Below are 25,139 nucleotides of genomic sequence, written 5' to 3'. Positions count from 1 at the left end.
ATATTCTCACGACGTTTCGGCCACAACACAAGAGGCCTTCATCAGGTGAAGGGAGCGAGACTGTCTGGTAGGACAGCGCTGGAGTGAGAGAGCCACGTTCAGATCACGGCTTTTAAGCTGTGTGAGAGGAACAAAGAGCCTTGACGAAGGAATTAGCATAAAATTTAGCATTGAAAAGGCTGAATGATTAGCTGGTGACTGGTCACAGAAATAGCTATGTTAAAAGTTAAAGCATACACATCCGCAGAGGCACCCATTGTTAAAAGGAATTAGCATAGAATTTAGCATTGAAATAGCTAAATTAAGGCATTCGCTTGTAACTGCTACAGAAATAGTTACGTTGAAGTCAGAGCATACACATTCACCGAGGCACTTAGTACAAATCAAAACAGGAGAATTTAGCATTGAAATAACTAGGCGAATTTAGCATTGAAATAACTGGGTGATTTGCTAGTGACTGGTCACAGAAATGACTACAAATCTGAGCTATTCACAGTACTATATAGTGAACCAATAAAAACTAAAATATAAATTACCTTCATGTTATCAATAAACTCTATATTCTCCAATCAGCTAAGCTACCAACCATAAGTCGTTATATATCACAATGCTATATGGCGAAAAAATGGGTGGATTCTTACCCTCAAATTTCCATACCACGGATAGCTACGGGCCCCGTTCAGACGGACGAGTTCGTCCATGGTCGGAACAGAGGAGGGGGAGAGAGACAGCTGCGAAGCCCTAGTATACTCCATGTTGTAAACCATACCATTAACCGTGGTGTGAGAGGTATTAAGAGGCAATGCTGGCGAAAGAGCTGCGGTCTGAAGGTCATCGTAAAATTACAATTAATTAAGAACAGAAATGATTTAACACATCTTTCCAGTGGTTACTGAGCCTGAATCCATCTTCTCGGTTGAAATTGTCTCTGTGCTTGTATATGTGAATGGCCTCATGAACGAATCTCTCATGGTAGCCAGTTGGTTTGCAAAGAACCTCCGTCTTGGAGAAGTCAATGTCATGTGAGCCCACTGAATTGTAACAGTGATCTGCCACGGCAGAGGAGTTCGTCTTACCGTGTTTCAAGTCTGCTTTATGTTCGCGGATGCGATCCGAGATATGTCTTTTGGTTTCTCCAATGTAGCTACTACCACAGAGGCACTTTAGTTTGTAAACGCCCGGGTACTGTATGTCTGGAAGAGCATCTTTTACAGATGGAACTAAATCACGGATTTTGTGTACTGTGTTGAATCGGACCTGGATCTTGTGTTTATTCAGGAGTTATTATTCAGGAGTTATTATTCAGGAGTTATTATTCACTAAAGTGCCTCTGTGGTAGTAGCTACATTGGAGAAACCAAAAGACATATCTCGGATCGCATCCGCGAACATAAAGCAGACTTGAAACACGGTAAGACGAACTCCTCTGCCGTGGCAGATCACTGTTACAATTCAGTGGGCTCACATGACATTGACTTCTCCAAGACGGAGGTTCTTTGCAAACCAACTGGCTACCATGAGAGATTCGTTCATGAGGCCATTCACATATACAAGCACAGAGACAATTTCAACCGAGAAGATGGATTCAGGCTCAGTAACCACTGGAAAGATGTGTTAAATCATTTCTGTTCTTAATTAATTGTAATTTTACGATGACCTTCAGACCGCAGCTCTTTCGCCAGCATTGCCTCTTAATACCTCTCACACCACGGTTAATGGTATGGTTTACAACATGGAGTATACTAGGGCTTCGCAGCTGTCTCTCTCCCCCTCCTCTGTTCCGACCATGGACGAACTCGTCCGTCTGAACGGGGCCCGTAGCTATCCGTGGTATGGAAATTTGAGGGTAAGAATCCACCCATTTTTTCGCCATATAGCATTGTGATATATAACGACTTATGGTTGGTAGCTTAGCTGATTGGAGAATATAGAGTTTATTGATAACATGAAGGTAATTTATATTTTAGTTTTTATTGGTTCACTATATAGTACTGTGAATAGCTCAGATTTGTAGTCATTTCTGTGACCAGTCACTAGCAAATCACCCAGTTATTTCAATGCTAAATTCGCCTAGTTATTTCAATGCTAAATTCTCCTGTTTTGATTTGTACTAAGTGCCTCGGTGAATGTGTATGCTCTGACTTCAACGTAACTATTTCTGTAGCAGTTACAAGCGAATGCCTTAATTTAGCTATTTCAATGCTAAATTCTATGCTAATTCCTTTTAACAATGGGTGCCTCTGCGGATGTGTATGCTTTAACTTTTAACATAGCTATTTCTGTGACCAGTCACCAGCTAATCATTCAGCCTTTTCAATGCTAAATTTTATGCTAATTCCTTCGTCAAGGCTCTTTGTTCCTCTCACACAGCTTAAAAGCCGTGATCTGAACGTGGCTCTCTCACTCCAGCGCTGTCCTACCAGACAGTCTCGCTCCCTTCACCTGATGAAGGCCTCTTGTGTTGTGGCCGAAACGTCGTGAGAATATTATTGTGTTATTTTATTTTATCAATTTATTATTTTATTCTCATTCTACGTGACTTTACCGAAAGAACCAAAGAAGATGAATCATTGCAGTCACGAAAGCTTTAAATCGAAATTTAATCCGTTTTGTGTTTTAAATTAATGATAAGTTAAATAACATACACATTTACACAAACCCACGCATTTATTTACACCTTAACCTAAAAAAGTGGGTACAAATTGTAGAATCATAACAAATGTATAACAAGTACTCTGCTAAAGAACTTGGCTTCGAGACCGATCTTAATACCGCCGGCACCACTCAGCTGTGTTTGTTGTTGTTACCTGTACACTCACTCACCTGTACACTCACTCACCTGTACACTCACCTGTACATTCACTCACCTGTACACTCACTCACCTGTACACTCACTCACCTGTATACTGTCCTGTACACTCACTCACCTGTACACTCACTCACATGCAACCAGGTTGATGCTGGTGCGAGATTTATGGTGTTGTAGTTTCTTTACACGTCGCAATTATTAACCAGATAGCAATTATTCAATCTTCTATTCTCCCATACTTTCTCGCTTGAATACCGCCCGCATCACCTGCACGAACAGAGAGAGATACATAGCTACGCAACGAGACGCATCGATACATAACGACCGATACAGACAAACACCCACGGAGATGCATTAAAGTCGAGCCGTGGCAGTGCGACTGAGGGCATGAAAATCAACCTATAGATCGCACAGTGAACCTACTGTGGTCTGCGCTTCTTCAACGGAGGAGGAGGAACAGCGACACGACACCAACTCTGTCTGCTGAGGCCGTCTCGTCGTGGGAAGCAGCAGCAGTAGCAGCAGCAGACCTCCATATTGGGCATCTAGCTGGTGAACAACATATGGATGATGGTGATGGATGTGGATGATGATGGCTGTTGATGATGATGCCAGTTTTATTTCCCCACTACGATGTCGATGATGATGCTGAATATTGTGTCAGTGGAAAATAAAATAATACAAATAGAACGATGATGACAATGATTTTGAAGATGACGACATCGATGGTATATCAGAATGGGTTGATTTTTTTACATTTCCCAGATGGTGATCATGTGCATAATGATTTTTCAACTTGATGATGATGATGATTGCGGTGCCAGAAACAATGATGACAATGACCCTGCTGCTGATGACGCGTCAGGCATGTCTTGATTTTAAATCTCTTCAAGATGATGACGACAACGATGATGATGATGACGAGGACGATGTCTATGAGCATTCCCAAAAGCAACGACGATCGTCTCAGGAACAATGATCAACACCGTGATGATGACGATGACATTGATGTATCAGTCCAGTCAGGTGCTCGCTAACAGCATTTGCCCCAACAGTCTGTTAAAGCCTCCCTGGGGGTATCTTTGTCTTTGTGTGAGCAGCGAGATGAAGGAGGCGCACGAGAAGACGACCGTGGGCCCGCCTGGCGCAGGAGGAACACGGCGCTTCGCCTCCGTGCGGGTGAGGCCTACGATGTGACCCCCACCGTAGCCCAGACCCCCCCCCGCCCCCCATTTCCCCCACACTGCAGCCCCCTTCAGTTCTAATCCCGGCCACGGCTAGCCAGCAGTCTTCTCTTCCTCCGTGTGGCTGGTGTCGATGCAGGGCATCGACACCAGCCACATTGAGGTGGTCGAGCCACACGACCGCGTCAGGAGCAGTGGCGGAGCGATCCGCTGCGACGTCTCCTTCGGGTTTGCGGATCGGGCGTCGTTATATGTCGCTCCGTCTCTGTCCTGGATGACCACTAATGGAGAGTTTTTAATGTTCCATTTGTGCATCGTCAGGTACCCGCATCTGCTACCGTGGTTTGTGCGGTGGATGCGGCTTAGAGTGGACCATGAGCAGCGTCGTGGGGGATCAAATCCCAGGGATCTTCTGCCTTGGGCCTTTCGCAGCAATAGCTGAGTGATATCTGAACCACTCTTTGCCCGATCCCTAGGTCGACTCAGCCTTAAATGAGCACTGGGGAAATACAGTCGGGCGGGCCAAGCACTGGGGAACTGCTCCACATCTTGTGCACAGCCCGCGTTAATAGGTGCTCGCTAACAACACTTGCGTCCACACTCAGTGAAAGGCGATACCGGCGATCTGTGCGTGTACTCTGTATATATATATACATCGTTTTAAAACAGCGGTGAGCCGTTACGTTGCTACGAACCTGGTGAACCCCAGTTCGATTCCCGGCTGACGTGGATTTCGCCGCAACGCCCTCGGATGCCCACAGCGGAGCCCCGAAGCCTATAACACCTGTTATGCATGGTCGGCGTCCTCCAAAGCACTCAACTCCTGCTAAGCTTCCGAGATGTGGTCATCGTCACAGGTCAAAGCGATGCTTTGCTGCTCCAATGAGAAATGAGGCAGTGTTGCTTATCTCTTGTTTACAGCCCTGCAAAACCAGTGATGGACATTCCACGTTACTGTGGCGGGAGCGAGTCTATTCAAAGGGAAATTTATGTTTCCGTTGTTGACGCTAAGTGTTACTTATCATATCGACCAGCAAGAAGGATTATGGGCTTAGTCAACTGCCTACTCAGCAGTTGAACTCGAAACCTGTAGATTCTGGGCCACAGTTTTCATCAATATTAAAGAAATTACCTGCTGATGCGGATGCTCTTGCGTTGGCAGTGATGGTGCACAAACAACAACAACAACAACTCCGTGTCAATAACAACACCGCGCGTGTGTGGCCTTGAAATGAAACGCATATAAGAGGCGACGTTTCGGGCAACGGGCCCTTCTGCATAGCACACAGAGAGGCCAGAAGAGAGACAGAGTGAATGATAAGAGTTGGAGGCTGTACTCGTCGTACTCCATGGGGGTGGGGGACGCTTGAGAATTTCGTGTTGCAGGTTGCGTGTTGTGATCATGTGTTGTGATTGTGGTACGATTTGGGTCAGAGGTACCTCATGTTTGTCACGTATTTTGGGGTGGATCATGGTGCTTGGGGAGGCCTCCATCAAGTAGTGGATTGACCATTGTGGCGGCTGCTGCTGCTGCTCATGATGAAGATGTCGACCGTAATCAGTCCGTACTTTATTGCATCACACGGAGCACACCAGGTTCATATTGTCTTTATTTTGATGGTTAATAGTAGCCTGTTAATGTTTGTTTTGTTGGTCGACCTATGGCACCTGAGCGCTCGTTTATAAAACTCATGTTGCATAAGCCGTGGACACAGTCTCATTGTAATCGACTGCGTAAGCGATCTCACCCCTGATTTATATTTACAGCCCTTATCAGACTGTGTTACCTGTGCAAAGGTGATAATAAACTTGGGTCTATATATTTACGTGTGTCTGTCAATTCTAGTATGTGGGGAGCAGTGGTGCAGCGGTTAGCGCTACGCTGCGCTGCGAACCTGGTGACCCGAGTTCGATTCCCGCTCACGGCCAACGCCAGTGACGATTATCTGAACCGGTCCTGGGCCTCCCCTCGGTCGACTCGGCCCCAAATGAGTACCTGGTGGGGTGTGCAAACATCGCCTCTGGAGGCGGCCGGGCGTGGTGTTGGCCACCCACCTCCTTGTGTGCCGTGCCGGCTTTCATAGGTGCTCGCTAACAGCACTTGCCGCAACAGTCTGTGCAGGCTACATGGGAGATATTTATATTTGTGTGTGTCAGTGTGTATTTGTATAAGTCCGTGTGTGTCTGTGTTTATGATGTGTGCGTGGATATGAGTTCTATATGTGTCTCTTTTTTATTTATACATCGATGGAATGTACTTTATATGTATTTATGGTCTACCATTTGTCGGGCAGTGGTGGCTATGCACGTGGCACTGTGGCGGCGAGGGTTGGTAAATCACATCACTCCACGAAATTTGTGAAACTCCTTTCCCGTGCGCTGTCTCGCCATGAGGTCTGTATGGGATAGCGCGTTGCCCCCTCACACGCGGGGGATTTCTCCGGATCCTCCGCTTTCCTCCCGCATGTAAACAATCATTGATTGGCCAACATCGCCTCGCGGTCGCGGTCGTGGTGGTGGGGGAGAGGAGAGATTTTAGATTATTGCACCATTCGCCGAAGCAGCCGTGGCGGGAGACCGAACCGAACCCTTGACCTCTGTTGCAGTGCAAGTATAGAGTGGCAATAGCCACGACAACGCCACAACAGCTCGCTACTAAAAAAAATCGGAGGCTTTCGTGACCAATATTATCCATAATAGAGGGTTTTTTGGGGTCAGATTGTGTCGATATATAAATGTGTCGTTAAACCCGTCACCACCCGACACAGCCAATTAGTGAGGTCTGTCACGTAAACACAACATGCCAATTCATTACTAGTACAGCAACACCAGTGTGTTTGTACTCAGATTGTAAATGTTCTGGATTTGCTCTCCAACACACCGGTGTGCTGTACTAGTGACGAATTGGCCACGTTCTGTTTACGTGACAACCATTACTAGTTGGCTGTGTCGGGTGGTGGCGGTTTCAACGACACATTTATATATTTACACGATCCAACCCAAAAAATACCTATATTATGAAAAAAAGTGTAACGATAATAGGGTTTTCCCCTTTCCGGCAATAAAACAGGTGTTAAGATTTAAGTGTAACGGTACCCATGTTGAACTTATTTCGCACTGCACGTAGCCAACCGTGCTAAGCTGAGGTGCGGGGGGAGGACAGCAAAGTAGACACAACAACAACAACAGCCACGGGCAGTTCTAAAGAAATTAACGAAGGCCATCGGCGCAAATTGGGCAGTGGCAAACGGGGAAATCATCTTGTTGGGGGAGGCGGTGTCACGAATGGTTCACGGGTGAAGTCGCTGACGATGACACATTGACCTCGCAGCTTGGAGCAGTGAGGTGAGGCAGTGGCGAGAGAATGTCCAATAATGTTGTTCACAACAATACCGTTACAATACGATATTGAGTCGTGCGGGGGGTCGTCCGAGACAGGGTGCGCTTTATGATGTAAGCAAGGGTCATTGCCCGAAACGTCGCCTGTTGTAGAGTCATTACCCTTGCGGGCAGTCTGATTGAAGATCGTTGTTGGGGTTTTCTAAGGGGCGGAGTCGTGGTGCAGGTCCGATGACCTGTAGTGCTCTTTTTTCACAGATGTCCAGTAGAACAAACACTACTTTGCATACGTGTAGTTATTTGGAGGGACAGACACGGGAAAGGAGGCGAATTTTCCACTTTTTTTAATGCGTTACCAATCCTTGCTTCGGAATCGAACTTGGATCATCGGGTTCGGGAGATTGAACTCCCGCGCCACGCGACCTCCGCCTCCTCGCCACCCCTTCCCCCACCCCCACCCCATTCCCCGCCATCATGAATCATTGCCACACAGACAGGCTATAGGTGTGCATGTGTCTCCGTGTCATTGGTGTCTCGTCTGGTCGCGGTGACACGGGGACGAACTCAGCGGAACACTCCACAGCTGATGCACTGACGAACACAGACAAAGATCACCCGTGTAGCCTTTCACAGGCTGGTGGGCAGAGTGCTGTTGGCGAGCACCTATGAAGGTCGGCACGAGACACGTGGGGGTGGTGTGGCCAATTCCACGGCCGGCCGCCTTTGTCTCCCCAGTAGTGAAGTTTGAAGCATATATACACGCCCCGCCGGCCACTCATTTAAGGCTGAATCGACGTAGGGGATGAGGCTCACAACCCGTTCCGATAACACTCGCCACTGATGGTAGCCGTGGTCGGGATTCCAACTCGAACGGTCGAGTTCCCAGTGCCGACCATCCGCTCACCACTTGCAGCTATCGGGAGGTGACCATTGCATTACCACCATCATCATCATCAGCAGCGGAAGCGGCAGCAGCCATGGTCAATCCACTGCTGGATGTAAGCCTCCTCCCCACGGAACTGATGATTCCATCGCTCCATCTCCGCGCGGTGTAAGTCCTCTCGGACCCGTTCCGTTCCATTGCTTCATCTTGATCCTTCGATAAGTAATCGCGACAAAGTAAATAAATCAGGTGGCATGTATTGTACTCTTTGGTTCTATTGGGTAAAGTCACGTAGGTGAAAATAAAATAACAAAAATTACGATGTTTCGGCCACAACACAAGCGGCCTTCATCAGGTGAAAGGACGAGACTGTCTGTAGTTGGAGCACACCCTCTGTTCCTCTTTCTTAAATAATGGGGACCACGACCCCAGTTTGCCAATCCAGAGGTGCTCTGTACCTGTCTTCCATGCAACATCGAAGAGGCGCGTTAACCACGACACCCCTACACTGTCCTGCGCTTTCAATGACTCTGGGCGAATCTCGTCCACCCCGGCAGCTTTGCCGCTCCGACGGCCCCCGTGGTGGATCCGACCCCGCCCCCAGCTGTTTCAGGGCTGACTTCCGAGACGAGGGCATGTCCACCGGGCTGAGGAGCTCCTCAAAGTGTTCCTTCCACCTCTCGACTATCTCCTTTAGTCGAGGAAAATGTTACGCCGCCAGCTTTACTGAGAGCAGCCTTGGCCACGTAACGCCGGCCCCTCCTAAGGCGTCGGATAGCTTGCCAGAATATCTTTGAGGCTGCCCGGGAGTTCCTCTCCGTGGCCTTTCCCAACTGCTCTTCCAGGGGCTTTCGCTTCCAGCGACTGCTGCAGCTGCTGCCCTCTTGACTCGCCCGGTGACTCTCACTCGAGTCGGGAGATCTTTTCGCCAGAATTTCACTCCATTACATTTTAATGCCTTTAATCATTTACCATTATTACCATTCATTCTCGCTCCTGCACGCCCTGTCAGGTCGGGCACTAAGCGGCATGTCCGTTAAAAATTAAACAACGCTTGATTCCCATATGTGTCGCTCCTATCTAAACACAGATGAGTATTGTTTTACGCATCCCATCAGCGACACGGCATTGCTTCTGTGGGCGCATTTTTTGTATTCTTCAGCATTGGCTCAACTCAAGCAGAACTGTGACCCGAATTCGACAATAATTGTCTCGTCACCTCGCAGGCTTGTGTCAGGCTCCCTTGAAACACTGCTGGTAAGCCGCCACATGGGCAAGGATCCTCTCTCCGTAAGATATTGGTCCAACTTGGAAGCAAGGCAATACTACAAAACGTGGAATAACAATCATTGGAGAAGATGAATGACAATGCAGATAACAATTAGCACGGTTGGTTACGTACGGTGCAAAATAAATTCAAAGTACAAACATTCACAGTTTGTGCCTCTGGTGGTGGTGATGCTGCGGCTGTGTTGGCAGTGGTGGTGCAACAAGCACAACCAACAACAACCAATCCAACAACATCCGTCAACAGCACCATGCGGACTTAAAATAACACGTAGGCTTACGTGACCAATATTATTCATGATAAAGGCTTTTTGTTTAGGTGACAAACCATACTAATTGGCTGTATTGGGTGGTTGTCGGTTATATTTACGCGATGTAACCCAAAAATGCGTTTTTTATGTTTTAAAATAAAACAAATGTGTAATAGGCGACGTTTCGGGCAATGGCCCGTCTTCTCCGCGTGTCCCCCCCCGCGCACGACCCCCCTCCGCCCCGGACTGCCCAGGTGTTCCTGCTCTGCCTGTCTCTCCTCTACTTCTCCAAGGCGTTCGCTGGGAGCTACATGAAGAGCTCCATCACCTCCATCGAGCGCCGCTTTGACCTGCCCAGCTCCGTGGCGGGGATGATTGACGGTGGATTTGAGTTCGGTGAGCTGCTTGAGATTAGAGGGGGGTGGGGCAGGGGGGGGGGTGTGGGGGGGGTGTGAGGGGGGTGGCAGCCGTCGTCCAGCCGTGGATTGACAACGGCCTGCCATTGACAGTGATGATTTATTTAATGTTTTGGTCATGCTTGGAATGACAGATGGACACGAAGAGGAACGCATGGATCCGTGGAAAGGGGCACGGCCCAAAACGTCGCCTATTATATATGTTCCCTTTAAGGCCACACAGTGGTATTGACGAACGTGTTGAGTTTGCCTGGGTAGGTAAAGGAAGCCGACTTCTGTTTCTCTCTCTCTCTCTGTGCGTGCAGGGAATCTTCTGGTCATGGCCTTCGTGAGCTTCTTTGGCGCGCGCTTCCACAGACCCCGGATCATCGCGGTGGGAGCCACGCTCATGGGCCTCAGCACCCTGCTCATGGCCATGCCGCATTTCTTCATGGGAAGGTTGGCATGGGGGTGGGGGGGGGTGGTGCAGCGGATAGCGCGCCGCGCTATGAGTCCCACTCGAGGCCATTTGTATGGATTTGTTTTGCACCGAACGTAGCCAACCGTGATAATCGGAGGTGCGGGGGAAGAACGACAAACTAAACACAACAAGCAGTTCTAAGTAATGTGTGGATAAGTGGGTGCGCATAGGGTGAGGTTGTCGGGTTCCTAGTCCAGCGCACGCTAACTGCTGCGCCACCGCTCCAACACAAGGACAAATATTACCTCTCCTGTGTAGCCTTAACAGACTGTTGGGGCAAGTGCTGTTAGCGAGTAGCAGCACCTGTGAAGGCACACGAGGGGGTGGATGGCCAGCACCACGCATGGCCGCCTTTGTCTCCCCAGCGGCGATGTTCACACATCGCTGCAGGTACTCATTCGAGGCTGAGTCAATGTAGGGGAGGACCAGGACCGATTCAGATCATCGTCAACAACGGTGTTGGCCGCGAGCGGCAATCGAACTCGGGTCACGTGTGTGTGCGTATGTGTGTGTGTGGCCTTCAAAAATTTACCACTAAACCACGTATAAAATATCTAACTAATAAGCTTGTGCCGGAGGCCCGGGGGGACAGGCGTCTATGACGTCTCCTGGCCAAACTCCAATTGGCGGAGCCAGGAGATTGAATCTCTACCCTCGGGGCTCCTCCAGAAACAAAGAAAAGCCACTACGTGTGGCCACGTGGAATGTTCGAACGCTCACTGCGGAGGAGAGGCTGCCACTCCTATGTCAGGAGCTGGACCGGTACCGCCTGGATCTCTGTGGCATTCAGGAGGTCCGGTAGACCGGTTCTGGCTCCTGCCATCATGAGGGGTGGACAGTCCTCGACTCGGGGCAGCAGACTGTCAAACAACAGGGTGTGGCTCTTCTTATGAACTTATGAACAAATGAATGAAGGGGGCGTGGGAGCGTGGCGGTGAGGTGTGGGAAGCTGTAAGCCCCAGGCTACTTTGGGCTCGCCTTCCCATCAATCGGAGGCGAGGAGTGGTGGTCGTGGTTACTTATGCCCCTACCGAAGACGAACATCCGTGGAGGGATGCAGGCAAAGCCGATGAGTCAGATGCCTTCTATGACCTTCTGTCACAGGTGCTGGCTAAAGTGGCCCCTCGGGACAGAGTCATCTTGTTGGGTGACTTCAATGCCCGAGTGGGTCATGATGCTGGCACCTGGTCTGAAGTGATTGGAGGGCATGGGCCAGATAAGCTCAATAACAACGGTAGGAGGCTGCTAGATTTTTGTGCAGCCCATGGGCTTGTAATTACCAACACAATGTTCCGGCATCGGCGCATCCACACAACATCATGGATGCATGCTGCTGGACTACATAGTGACGGACCAGCGGATGCGAGCCCATTTCCTTGACACCAGGACTTACCGTGGAGCTGATCTATGCTCTGACTATCGACTTGTCATCTGTAAGATGCGCCTGCCATTCTTCCGCTCCGGTGGTGGGTGTACACCCAGGACCCCATTCCAACCTAAAGTGGCCTGGTCTCAGTTATCTGATGAAAGTTGCAAGCGAGAATTCCATCATCGCCTGCGGCTGGGGTTGGCATCGTCCTCCACTCCTCCGGATGTCGAGGGTAAATTGGCGAGGTTTAGGACTGTCATTCATGCAGCTGCATTAGCTGCTTTGGGTACGCGGTCCAGACCTCCCCAGAGACCCTGGCTGACAGAGGAGGTGTTCAGGATAGTTGAGAAAAAGCGACAGGCCCACTGTCATCGGCTACAGAATCCCACGTCAGAGAATGAGGAGGCTTACCGCAGTCTTCGCTCGGAGGTTTGGAGAGCCGTGAAGCGCTGCAAGGATGGGTGGTGGTCGCGGATTACTGAGGAGATAGAGTCTGTCTCAGTGGCCCGCGATCACAAATCTCTATTTAACTTAATCAAAAACGTAACCTGCAGCGCCACACCTATTGCCTTATTAGGGGAAAAAACGGTGATCCAATCTCCGACCCCAAGGAACAGGTTTGCAAATTTGCTGAGAATTTCTGTGAGGTCCTGGGGGAGGGAAAATCCCTCAGCCAGGAAAACATCGTGGCGCAAAGTGAGGATGACCCTGCTGAGGCTGCGGTGCCTCAAATATTGGAAGAAGTCACCCCCTGTGAGTGGCTGGCTGAGGTGCCAACTGTTGAGGAAGTACTGAAGGCGATCCGGAGTCTGAGACCAGGAAAGGCAGCGGGCAGAGAAGATCTCCCAAGCGAAATTCTGAGGGAGGTTGGCGTTTGTGCACAGACTGCCCTATATGATATCATAACAACAGTCTGGACCACTGGACGGGTTCCGCAGGTTGGAAGGATGCCCTGGTGGTCCCCCTCTTTATGAAGGGGGACCGCACAGACTGTAACAACTACAGGGGCATCTCACTCCTCAGTGTGCCGAGAAAGGTCCTGGCAAGGATTATTCAACATCGCCTTGCCAGGCATGCTGAGGAGAGGCTTACGGAGCCCCAATGCGGTTTCAGGAAAGGGCGGTCCTGCACAGATGCCCTATTTTCTGTCCGTCTGCTACAGCAGAGGTGTAGGGAATTCCAGCAAGACCTACATCTCTGCTTTATTGACCTGGTCAAGGCCTATGATACCATCAGTAGGCATGGGCTCTTGGTTGTTCTTCGTGCTTTTGGAGTACCTGACCCTCTGCTCACGATCATTAAGGACCTTCATGATAGTGAGCGGGCCCGGGTAAAACTACGTGGCCGGGAGTCAGAGCCATTCCCTGTACACCTTGGGGTGCGACAGGGATGTCCTCTGGCTCCCACATTATTTAACATCTATTTTGACCACGCAGTTCGTGAAGCCTTCAAAAGCTGTACCGGGGGAATCTCCATATGGTACAGATATAATGGGAGGCTGATCGATGCCCGGGTGCGGTCAAGGGATGGCTCCCTATTGCTCAACCACGTTATGTATGCCGATGATTTGGTAATAGCTGCTCATTCAGAGGAGGAGTTGGAGACGCTGCTGCTGAGACTGGAGCGTGCCACTAAGAGATGGGGCCTTACCATCAGCCCCACCAAAACTAAGTACCTGCCTGGGTATTTTGTACCATCGGACACTCCACCCCCACAACTCCCAATCGGTGATGGGGCAGTTGTGGAGAGAGTGGAGAGTTTCCCATACCTGGGCAGTGTGCTTATGACCGGCTCCAGTTTAACAGCAGAGGTCTAACTCCGAATCAGTCGAGCGGCAATATCTTTTCATCGGTTGCGTAACGCTGTGTGGAAGCTACCTGGTCTGTCGCTCCGCACTAAGCTTCGGGTCTTCTCGGCCACGGTCATTCCCTCCCTTCTCTACGCTTGCGAAACGTGGACCCCCCTAATGGAACATCTTCGCCGGTTAGAAACATTTAGGCTGGCCTGCCTACGATCCATCCTGGGTTTAACCAGGCTGGATTGTGTGAGGAGCTCACAAATCCTTGAAAGATCTGGGCAAGGTCCCATCGATGAGCTCCTCCGGCAGGCAAGGCTGCGTTGGCTTGGTCATGTAGCCCGCATGCCCAGCCACCGCATGCCAAAACAGCTTTTGTTCGGCCGGATCGAGGGGGCTAAACGGGCGCGGCACGGGCTAGAGAAGAGATGGAGTGACGTGGTACAGGAGGATGTGGAGCTGAGTGGACTTGCCGATGACTGGTACCAGCGGTGTCAAGATCGGCCTCTGTGGAGGAGGCTCGTGAAGGACGCTACTGGGCAGTTGGAGGCAGTCGCCCTCCAACAACAACGGAGGGCGGAGGAGCGACGCTCACAACAACGAGCGGGGCGCCGGGTAGCTAAAGCACCCCAGGTTGGCACAGTAGAGGGCACAGGTGGTGCATCAGCCAGCCATCTCAGTCATCTCAGTCAATCGACCCGTGGCACCTGGGTCTGCCCCGTGACCTCCTGCCAGCGGGCATTCGACACTTCACGTGGCCTCAAGGTGCACATGGCCTGGCACAAGCGTCGTGGTGACGTCACCGCCACTTAGTGGCGAATGACGGTTGATGTTGTTTTGTGCGCGTGCGTGCGTGTGTGTGTTGCGTGCATGTGTGCGTGTGTGTGCGTGTTTGTGCACCAGGTACTCCTATCAGAGCATCGTGAGCGGCAACTCGAGCCACGTGCGCGCCGTCTGTGCGCTCGAGCACGAGGGTGGAGGCGAGGGAAAGCTCTTGCCACCAGAGCTCCTCTCGGTCACCTTGGCCGGGGAAGAAACCACGCGGCCTGCACCAGGTACCTTGGCGAGCCCGGCCTCTAGGGCATCGCCAAGGTCAAGAGGTGACCTCTAGACCTTGACGATGAAGGGCCATCGTCCGAAACGTCGCTTATTATACTTATTTATTTTAACGCCACACACAGGGCTATTGGCGAATGTGTTGAGTTGTGTATTAACGGCGACGCTGATTGATTGTGATGATGAGTGTGATGACGATGCAAATGTGATGGTGGTGATGATTGTCTTGATGGTGGTGATGATCGTGTTGATGGTGATGATGAATGTGGCGATTGTGATGATGGTGGTGATGATTGTGATGATGGTGGTGATGATGTTGATGATTGTGATGATGGTGTTGATGATTGTGATTATGATGGTGATTATGGTGGTGGTGATTATGATGGTGACTATGATGGTGATGATGGTGGTGATGATTGTGATGATGGTGGTAATGATTGTAATGAGGATGGTGTTGATGATGGTGGTGATGATTGTGATGATAATTGTGATGATGGTGGTGATGATTGTGATGATGGTGATAATGATTGTGATGATGATGATTGTGATGATGGTGATAATGATTGTGATGATGATGGTGATGATGATGGTGATGATGATTGTGATGATGTTTCCAGCCGGGTGCGATAGCGCGAGCAGCTCCTACCTCTGGGTTATCGTGCTCATCGGCAATGCGCTCCGGGGAGTCGGGGAGGCCCCCATCGGACCCCTGGGCATCTCCTTCTTCGACGACCACGTGCGCGAGGAGAACACCGCATTCTACCTCGGTGACTCCCACGCCACGCGCGCAAAGACAAAGATCCCCCGTATAGCCTCGAGCAGACCGTTGTGGCAAGTGGTGTTAGCGAGGAGCACGTGGGAACGGCCGCCTGCACGGCCCACGAACGGTCACGCCCGGCCGCCTTTGTCTTCCCAGCGCTGATGTTTGATACGCACCGCATGTGGGACTCATTTTGAGGCTGAGTCGACGTAGAGGGGAGTGGAGTCGTTTGCGCAAAAGGGCAACAGACACAAGAGGCAAGATGAGTGGGAAATGGAAGGGGGGGGGGCGTGATGGAAGTCCTCGAGACGGGCAGAGAGGAGAGCACGACTCAAGATGAGCGGCGGCAGAGAGAGAGGAGAAGGGAGGAAGGGGATGAGGAGAAGGAATGAACGGGCCAAGGTGTTGGTGATCATGAGAGGGCAGTGGTGGTGGTGAAGCTGAGAGGAGATGGAGAAGAGAGACGGAAGGAGCAGAAGAGAGCTGCATGGAGGAGGAGCGGCTTCTGTTCTCACAGGGGGCGGGGAGAGGGGAGGAGTTCAGAGTGGGAGTGGCCACGCAGAAGCCGCGTAATTAACGGGAGGCTTGAGCAGATTGAGACGGTGAGATGTCCTCATCATCATCGCCCTCCTGCCCTGCTCTCTCCCGCAGGCTGTGTCAACACCGTGGGGCTGCTGGGCCCCGCGTTCGGCTTCATGCTCGGCGCGTTCTGCGCTCGCGTCTTCGTCGACATCGGCTTCATCAACATGGGTATGGGGGTCGCGCGCGCTTGGACCCTTCATAGGAACGTGGATAATGGCTCGGGTTGGCAGCAAATGGGGGAGATGAGCCACACGCACCGTGCAATGCCCCCACCTCCCATCGTCTCCGTTGTGTCAAGATAATCGACGTTCCCACGGCAAGGATAAGTTTCGTTGTTGGCTTCCCCAATAAAGTGGTTCTCGATCCAGTGGCCACGCCGAAACACTGATCATTGTGTACTTGTTCCCGAGGAGGGCACACGAGCGTGGTTTTTGTTGTTGTTGTCAAATTTGAAGGCTCTCGTTCACAAACGGAACTACGGTCCTGGAGGGCGCTCACCTGACTCAATAAAATACCTCGATCCCCACGCGGTGGTTGAATCCTGTTGGACACTCACCCAGTTTGTCAAAAGACAGCAATTAGAAGCTCAATGGGCTATCAACTCGACGTCAATCACAAGGGATTACTAACCTTGATGGACCCCTCCACATGATTAAGCAAGACACAGACCAATGTCCATCCAAATGGGCTCTTGACTCGGGGTAAATAAATGGATAACGCATCGCGACGGGCTCTCACCTGTCTGAGACACAGGCCACCTGATTCTCAGCCTAGTGAACTAAACTCATCCTCTGCACCCCACTCATCACCCCCCTTCCCCCTGCTCCCCCCTCCTCCCCACAGCGGACGTGGCAATCTCGCCCCGTGATGCCCGCTGGGTGGGCGCCTGGTGGCTCGGCTTCCTCATCTCCGGCACCGTGGTGCTGGCCACTGCCATCCCATTCTGGTTCTTCCCTCGCTCCATGGCGCGCGAGGGGGAGCCAGAGCCCCCCGCTACGGGATCCTCCAAGGAACTAGCAGATGCCGAACCCCTGTGGGGGCCACCTAAGGGTGACACGCAAGCCCCCGAATCCGTCGACGTGAAAGCGATGGCGAAAGGTGGGTTGTTCCACGTCGGAGCCATCAGTTGTGTAAATCGGTTGCGCTGCAACTCAATGGGTTTCTGCAACCGGTTTGCGCAAACCGGTATCAACGTGCACAGCCATCAGGGAGTCTGCTCAATGATTTGAGCCATGTGTTCCGTGACGTGCTTGCTCACATGTGTGCGACTATGGTCATTAGGACCCTGAATTACGCGCTGTCTAATTTCCATCCTGCGCAGCTATGCGCTGTGGATGTGGACAAATCAGTCGCAAGCGATCATCGTTGAGGTGTGGACCCAGTCGAACCGACAACAACAATAACGTGACCCGGTCATCTTGGCTTAAGTAAAGGAATGAGTAACAGAGCTTGCTCGAGTTGCGTGAGCCGTGAACAGAAGTGGTGGTGTAATGGTTCACGCACTGAACTTGCAATCCAGAGGTCAATAGCGAAGGGGGCATTGATGATGGTTACAACGTGTGTGCTACAGCTGCGATATCCAATTATTCAAGTCATTGATGAACGATTAACTGTTCGATTAATCGACTCGTGACCCCAGCTCGAGCGTGAACACAGTGCGCGTGTGTGTGCACGCATACTCGCTAACAACACTTGCCCCAACACTCTGTGAAGGCTATCCGGGGGACCTTTGCCTTTTGTGCACTTGCGCGCGTGCCCAGAGCTGGGTCCGGCAATGCGCACGCTGCTGGGGAATCGCGTGTACGTGTGCATGATGGTCACGGCCGTGATGAACGTGAACGCGATGGTGGGATTCTACACCTTCAAGGCCAAGTACATCGAGCAGCAGTTCGGAGAGACCGCCTCCAAGGCCAACTTCATGATCGGTGCGACCCTCGTTATCGTCATCATCGTCGTCGTTACTCTCACTAGCAACGCCACTACCACGAGCATCATCATCATCATCGTCGTCACCGGCATCGTCATCATCATCAGTCATCATTCATCCTCACCCCCAGCTCCACCACTTAACCGTTGCCACCGCTGAACCAACACCACACCCCGTAGCAGTTACTCACTGAGTACATGTCGGTGAACGGGAATCGAACTCCGGTCGCCCGGTTCGAAGCGCAGTACGCTAACCGCTGCACCACCGCTCTCCACACCACAACCACCACTCCGTGTTTTCCCGTGCAGGTGCCGTGAACATCCCCGTGGTGGCGCTGGGCATCTTCGTGGGCGGGATGATCAGCAAGAAGCTGAAGCTCACACTGATGGGCTTCTCCATCATGAGCCTGCTCACCGACCTGCCAGCCTACCTCATCGTGTTCTCCTACTTCGTGTTCGGGTGCAGCGAGGCGCAGGTCGTGGGCCTCACGGTGGACAACAGTGGGTGAGTGGACGAGTGGGTGAGTAAGGTGAGGGGGTGAGTAGGGTGACTGGACGAGTGGGTGAGTAAGGTGAGGGGGGTGAGTAGGGTGAGTGGACGAGTGGGTGAGTAAGGTGAGTGGGGAAGGGGGTGAGTAGGGTGAGTGGACGAGTGGGTGAGTAAGGTGAGGGGGTGAGTAGGGTGAGTGGACGAGTGGGTGAGTAAGGTGAGGGGGGTGAGTAGGGTGAGTGGACGAGTGGGTGAGTAAGGTGAGTGGGGAGGGGGTGAGTAGGGTGAGTGGACGAGTGGGTGAGTAAGGTGAGGGGGTGAGTAGGGTGAGTGGACGAGTGGGTGAGTAAGGTGAGGGGTGAGTAGGGTGAGTGGACGAGTGGGTGAGTAAGGTGAGGGGGGTGAGTAGGGTGAGTGGACGAGTGGGTGAGTAAGGTGAGGGGCCGGGGGGTGAGTAGGGTGAGTGGACGAGTGGGTGAGTAAGGTGAGGGGGTGAGTAGGGTGAGTGGACGAGTGGGTGAGTAAGGTGAGGGGGTGAGTAGGGTGAGTGGACGAGTGGGTGAGTAAGGTGAGTGGGGAGGGGGTGAGTAGGGTGAGTGGACGAGTGGGTGAGTAAGGTGAGGGGGTGAGTAGGGTGAGTGGACGAGTGGGTGAGTAAGGTGAGGGGGTGAGTAGGGTGAGTGGACGAGTGGGTGAGTAAGGTGAGGGGGGTGAGTAGGGTGAGTGGACGAGTGGGTGAGTAAGGTGAGGGGGCCGGGGGGTGAGTAGGGTGAGTGGACGAGTGGGTGAGTAAGGTGAGGGGGTGAGTAGGGTGAGTGGACGAGTGGGTGAGTAAGGTGAGGGGGGTGAGTAGGGTGAGTGGACGAGTGGGTGAGTAAGGTGAGTGGGGAGGGGGTGAGTAGGGTGAGTGGACGAGTGGGTGAGTAAGGTGAGGGGGTGAGTAGGGTGAGTGGACGAGTGGGTGAGTAAGGTGAGGGGGGTGAGTAGGGTGAGTGGACGAGTGGGTGAGTAAGGTGAGTGGGGAGGGGGTGAGTAGGGTGAGTGGACGAGTGGGTGAGTAAGGTGAGGGGGTGAGTAGGGTGAGTGGACGAGTGGGTGAGTAAGGTGAGGGGGGTGAGTAGGGTGAGTGGACGAGTGGGTGAGTAAGGTGAGTGGGGAAGGGGGTGAGTAGGGTGAGTGGACGAGTGGGTGAGTAAGGTGAGTGGGGAGGGGGGTGAGTAGGGTGAGTGGACGAGTGGGTGAGTAAGGTGAGTGGGGGTGAGTAGGGGTGAGTAGGGTGAGTGGACGAGTGGGTGAGTAAGGTGAGTGGGGAGGGGGTGAGTAGGGTAAGTGGACGAGTGGGTGAGTAAGGTGAGGGGGGTGAGTAGGGTGAGTGGACGAGTGGGTGAGTAAGGTGAGTGGGTGGGTGGACGAATGGGTGAGTAGGGTGAGTAGGGTAAGGTGAGTAGGGTGAGTGGACGAGTGGGTGAGTAGGGTGAGTATGGTGAGTAAGGTGAGTGGGTGGGTGGACGAGTGGGTGAGTGGTGAGTCGGGTGAGTCGGGTGAGTAGGGTGAGTAGGATGAGTGGACGAGTGGACGAGTGGGTGAGTAAGGTGAGTAGGGTGAGTGGACGAGTGGGTGAGTGTGTGGGTGAGTGGATGAGTGAGTGGGTGGGTGAGTGGGTGAGTGAGTGGGTGGATGATGAGTGAGTGGGTCAGTGGATGGTTGAGTGGGTGAGTGGGTGGGTGAGTGGATGAGTGAGTGGGTGGGTGAGTGGATTAGTGAGTGGGTGGGTTAGTGGGTGAGTGGGTGGGTGGGTTGGGTTGGGTGTGAGTGAGTGGGTGGGTGAGTGAGTGAGTGAGTGGGTGAGTGAGTGAGTGGGTGGGTGTGTGGAGTGAGTGGTGAGTGAGTGGGTGGGTGGGTGGGTGAGTGGGTGGATGAGTGAGTGGGTGGGTGGGTGAGTAAGTGAGTGAGTGGATGAGTGAGTGAGTGGATGAGTGAGTGGATGGATGAGTGCATGAGTGGGTGGGTGAGTGGATGGTTGAGTGGTGAGTGAGTGAGTGGGTGGGTGAGTGGATGGTTGAGTGGGTGAGTGAGTGGGTGGGTGAGTGGATGAGTGAGTGGGTGGGTGAGTGGATTAGTGAGTGGGTGAGTTAGTGGGGAGTGAGTGAGTGGGTGTGGTGAGTGAGTGGGTGGGTGAGTGGGTGGGTGAGTGGGTGGGTGGGTGAGTGAGTGAGTGGGTGAGTGGTGGGTGGATGGGTGGGTGAGTGAGTGAGTGGATGAGTGAGTGGGTGGATGAGTGGATGAGTGAGTGAGTGGATAGTTTAGTGGGTGAGTGAGTGGGTGGGTGAGTGGGTGGGTGAGTGGATGAGTGAGTGGATGGGTGAGTGGATTAGTGAGTGGGTGAGTTAGTGGGTGAGTGAGTGGGTGGGTGAGTGAGTGGGTGAGTGGTGTGTGTGAGTGTGTGGGTGGATGAGTGAGTGAGTGTGTGGGCGGGTGGGTGGGTGAGTGAGTGGGTGGGCGGGTGGGTGGGTGAGTGACGTGAGGGTGAGTGAGTGGGTGGGTGGGTGAGTGAGTGAGTGGATAGTTGAGTGGGTGAGTGAGTGGGTGGGTGAGGTGGGTGGGTGAGTGTTATGAGTGAGTGGATGGGTGAGTGGATTAGTGAGTGGGTGGGTTAGTGGGTGAGTGAGTGGGTGGGTGAGTGGGTGGGTGAGTGGGTGGTGGATGAGTGAGTGTGTGGGCGGGTGGGTGGGTGAGTGAGTGGGTGGGCGGGTGGGTGGGTGGGTGAGCGAGTGGGTGAGTGAGTGGGTGGGTGAGTGGATGGGTGAGTGAGTGAGTGGGTGGGCGAGTGAGGAGCGAGTGAGTGGGTGAGTGGGTGGGTGGTGAGTGGGTGGGTGGGTGAGTGGGTGGGTGGTTGGGTGAGTGAGTGGGTGAGTGGGTGGATGAGTTAGTGAGTGGGTGAGTGAGTGAGTGGGTGAGTGATTGGGTAAGTGAGTGGGTGGGTGGGTGGTGATTGAGTGAGTGGGTGTATGAATGTGTGAGTTGGGTGAGCTTTCGTGAATAAGTTAGTGAGTAAATGGGGTGAGTTTGTGGATGTGTGAGTGAGTGAGTGAATGGGGGGGGGGGGGGGTGTGTCGTGGATGAGATGGTGGATGAGTGGTTGGATGAGTGGGTGGGTGAGTGGGTGGGTGAGTGGGTGAGTGAGTGGGGTGTTGGTGGGTGAGTGGGTGAGTGGGTGGTTGGGTGAGTGAGTGAGTGGGTGAGTGGGTGGATGAGTTAGTGAGTGGGTGAGTGAGTGGGTGAGTGATTGGGTAAGTGAGTGAGTGGGTGGGTGAGTGAGTGAGTGGGTGAGTGGGTGAGTGGGTGGGTGAGTGGGTAAATTCCTCTAGGATCCCGCTGTCTATTCACTCATGATGACCATGCCGCTGATGGTGCTGCTCCCCGCCCCCCCCTCCCGCCTGCCCCCCGGGTCCCCATGGCCCCGCGCTCGCTGCTGGGGGAGTCTCTGGTGGAGCCCTGCAACGCGGCGTGCCCGTGCCCCCCAGGGGGAGTGGGACCCCGTGTGCGGGGTCACCAACCTCACCTACGTGTCCCCCTGCCTCGCGGGCTGCGCCACCATTGTCCGGCAGCGGGCAAGGCCACGGTGAGTGGGTGGGTGAGTGGGTGGGTGAGTGGGTGGGTGAGTGGGTGGGTGAGTGAGTGGGTGAGTGGTGGGTGATTGGGTGAGTGAGTGTGTGTGGTGGGTGAGTGGGTGCGTGGGTGAATTAGTGGGTGGGTGGATGAGTGAGTGGGTGGGTGGGTGAGTGAGTGGGTGGGTGGGTGAGTGGGTGGGTGAGTGGGTGGGTGAGTGAGCGGGTGAGTGGGTGGGTGAGTGAGTGGGTGAGTTGGAGTGGGTGAGTGAGTGAGTGGGTGGGTGAGTGAGTGGGTGAGTGAGTGAGTGGGTGGGTGGGTGAGTGAGTGGGTGGGTGAGTGAGTGGGTGGGTGAGTGAGTGAGTGGGTGAGTGAGTGGGTGGTGAGTGAGTGAGGGGGTGGGTGGGTGAGTGAGTGAGTGGGTGGGTGGGTGAGTGAGTGGGTGGGTGGGTGAGTGAGTGGGTGGGTGAGTACCCCAACCGCTGCGCCGCCGCTCCCCGCGCGAGACACCGAGTGGCACGGACGGCGAGTTGACAGGCAGTGGAGGGGGGCGGGGGTGTACCCCCACCACCCTCGGACTACGCACAGAGTGGCGGGCACAATAAGAAAGCACGCCCGAGAGCACGTCCACAGCAGAGATGGAGCGATGATGAACTCGGCTCACGGGCTACAGGTGCTGGGGTGGGGGGGACATCGCAGGGCCGTCTGAGGTGCCGGCGGCGACGGCGTGGGGAGGACCTTCATCCAGCAGTGGATTGCCCATGGCCAGGGCTAGGCAAAGACAATAACAAGAAGAACCAACTTTTAAGGATTCGGTAAAAAATAAAAAAACCCTTAATATTTCAAGAACCTAAATGCGCCGTGGTAGTGAACACGAGACGGCGGTGAACACGAGACGGCGGTGAACACGAGACGGCGGTGGTGGTGGTGAACACGAGACGGCGGTGAACACGTGACGGCGGTGGTGGTGAACACGTGACGGTGGTGGTGGTGAACACGAGACGGCGGTGGTGGTGAACACGTGACGGTGGTGGTGAACACGTGACGGTGGTGGTGAACACGAGACGGTGGTGAACACGTGACGGTGGTGGTGGTGAACACGAGACGGTGGTGAACACGTGACGGCGGTGGTGGTGAACACGTGACGGTGGTGGTGGTGAACACGTGACGGTGGGGGTCCTTAGTAAATGACGTGACGAAGCAGTCCTGAAGAGCCGCAAGTTTGCGGACCCCTGCCCATGACTAATGGCGAGGGGGGTGTCCTGGGGGGGGGGGGGGGGGTGCGGGTTGGCTGAGAGGCCACGAGGTGGCGATATTCGCGTGGTACAGCGACTATTCCTCGTGCAGCCAGCCCTGTGCCAATCCACTGCTGGATGAGAAGGCTTCCCTACGCCGCGTCGGATCACGGCGGCTGAAGTAGAAGATGAGCGCTTTGATACAACCAAAGTTGTGATTTGCAACTTTTGATCGGTTCCATATTTGCCACATTTGAAATAATTATCCCGCAGGCTACTCGGTCGGGGTTATATTCACCCCCAGCAGTTATCGCCCCTACTGCAAAAAAATTTTTGGCAGGACCCTCCCGAGAAAGACGACTGAGGCTCAGTGATACTTATCTGGATACATAAGCGAGGTCATGAAAAATATGAGACACGTGTTGTCACGTGTGTGGCCCTTTACACAGGCAGCAGTCCGTGTGTACCCAGGTATGTTCATTGTGTGCGTTTCATCAATACAATTGCGTTCCATGATTGTAGCTGCTACAGGTGAGACCTGTGTGTGTGCACCCAGGTGTGTACCATAAATGCACGTGGGTTCCATGATTGTAATGATGAGGATCGGTGGCGCAGCGGTTCGCGCACCGCGCTAACCCGGCGGCCAGAGTTCGGTTCCCACTCACAACCTCCATCAGTGGTGAATGTCTGGACAGGTCGACTCGGCCTTTGAAACGAGAACCTTGCACGATTCGTAACAAAAAAAAAAGAAATCGCCAATCGGGAGACAAAGGCGGCCGGACGTGATATCAGCCACACGCCACCGCCTTGTGTGCCGTGTCGGCCTTCACAGGCAGGGCATGTCGTCTACAGCACCGCTCCTCGCAAACAGCACTTGCCCCGGCGCGCTGTTCAAGGCTGCACGTGCGAGCGGGTGAGTGCATGGACGCCCTTGTCCTTGTTGCACGCAGGCGTTTGAACAGTGCGCGTGCGTGGGCGGCGCCGCGTGGGGGAACGCCTCGGCCGTGCTGGGGCAGTGCCCGCGAGGCTCCGAGTGTCCCACCGCCTTCCTCCAGTTCATGGTGGCCTCGGTGCTCGCCTCTCTCGTCGGCTCCATGGGGTTCACCGCGTCGCAGCTCATCTTCTTGCGGTACGGACGAGGCGGCATCGGCATCATCGTCAGCATCACCGGCGGCGTCGCAAACCGCTGCATCGCGCGGCGCTTTCAGATGCGCTTTCTGCGGCCGTCTGGAATGCTCTGCCTTGGGAGCTTATGCGCTTTGAAATCATCTAGATTTAGAACTGCTTCTTGTTGTTGTTGTTGTTGCGTTACTTTGTTGTGCTGCCCCCGCCCCTCCGATGAGCACGGTGGGCTACGGACGGTGCGACTTGTCGTCACCACCGCAGCGAGCACGAACCTCGTCACCAACATCGATAGCATCGTCATCCATTTACATAACGACCACCACTACCAGTATAGCCACCACTACCACTACTAGTGTAACCACCACCACTACCAGTGTAACCACCACCACCACTACCAGTGTAACCACCACTACCACTACCAATGTAACTACCACCACCAGTGTAACCACCACCACTACCAGTGTAGCCACCACCACCACTACCACTGTAACCACCACCACCAGTGTAACCACCACCACCACCACCAGTGTAACCACCACTACCACTACCAGTGTAACCACCACT

At 53.3% G+C, this 25,139-nt stretch overlaps 1 pseudogene; it reads left to right on the top strand.

The window, feature by feature from the left end:
* The window catches only part of LOC116945651 (solute carrier organic anion transporter family member 1C1-like), a 57,491-nt pseudogene that overhangs the window by 11,688 nt on the left and 20,664 nt on the right, over positions 1-25,139 (top strand).

Source organism: Petromyzon marinus, chromosome 24 (genome assembly GCF_048934315.1).
Source record: "Petromyzon marinus isolate PM22_M1 ecotype Great Lakes invasive population chromosome 24, UKy_Petmar_22M1.pri1.0, whole genome shotgun sequence".
Lineage (NCBI taxonomy): Eukaryota > Metazoa > Chordata > Hyperoartia > Petromyzontiformes > Petromyzontidae > Petromyzon > Petromyzon marinus.
Note: the sequence above shows the minus strand (reverse complement) of the source record. Positions and strands in the feature narration are given on the sequence as shown.